Here is a 790-nt window from a genome sequence, read left to right as displayed (position 1 = left end):
AAAGGTAAATACTGCAGCAATCGTTTGTCTGTGTGTTTATGCAAATATTTCCTTTTCTGAAGACTATAACAATATTACACATTGTTGTAAATGGTGGCATTAATAGGTTCTAGTTTTTATGAATTTGTGTGTTTTCATTGGTCCATATTATTCACACCAGAAATTGAAAGCCCCTTTCCAATAATGGCTGGTTTTCCAATGGGAATTCAATGGAGGATAGCATCCCTGAGAAGCCTTTTCTCTGCAAGGTCTGCCTAGTCCCCTCCTCATTCTTCAGGAAATGTGTGATTGACAGGTCCCTTTCAAACCCCTCAGACTGGTAAGGAAGGAATTTAATTCCACACCATTTTCAGGATTTCATGATAAGGATTTGGCTTGACGTTGGACTTTTTCATGCTGGACGTTTTTTGGTGTTTTTAAAAAACGTAAAGATATTTAAGGCAGATTTTTCTGACCAATCAAGTCAAGATCTCATCATACATATTCATAGAAATACACCTATGGTGTAATAAAATGTAATAATAATCAGAATAGCTCAATTTTTGGTTTACAATTTTAGCTAAAAATTGCTGCTATGGTTGATATTCCACTTTTTGTTTTGAAGTGACTTATTAGTTAAAAGTTAAACATTAATGTTGAAGTAGTCAAACCATTTTTTTTGTTGATAGACCATCCTCAATGTTAACTACTTAGCTCTCTGTACATTGAAAAAGGAGAGAAATGTGTACCAAGGTTCAGGCAGTTTCCTGAAACCTTTTTATCTTATTTGTGAGCAGATGGCAGTGAGCCA

This window comes from Salvelinus sp. IW2-2015, linkage group LG32, assembly GCF_002910315.2.
Source record: "Salvelinus sp. IW2-2015 linkage group LG32, ASM291031v2, whole genome shotgun sequence".
In the NCBI taxonomy this organism is placed as follows: Eukaryota; Metazoa; Chordata; class Actinopteri; order Salmoniformes; family Salmonidae; genus Salvelinus; species Salvelinus sp. IW2-2015.
This window is presented reverse-complemented; position numbering follows the sequence as displayed.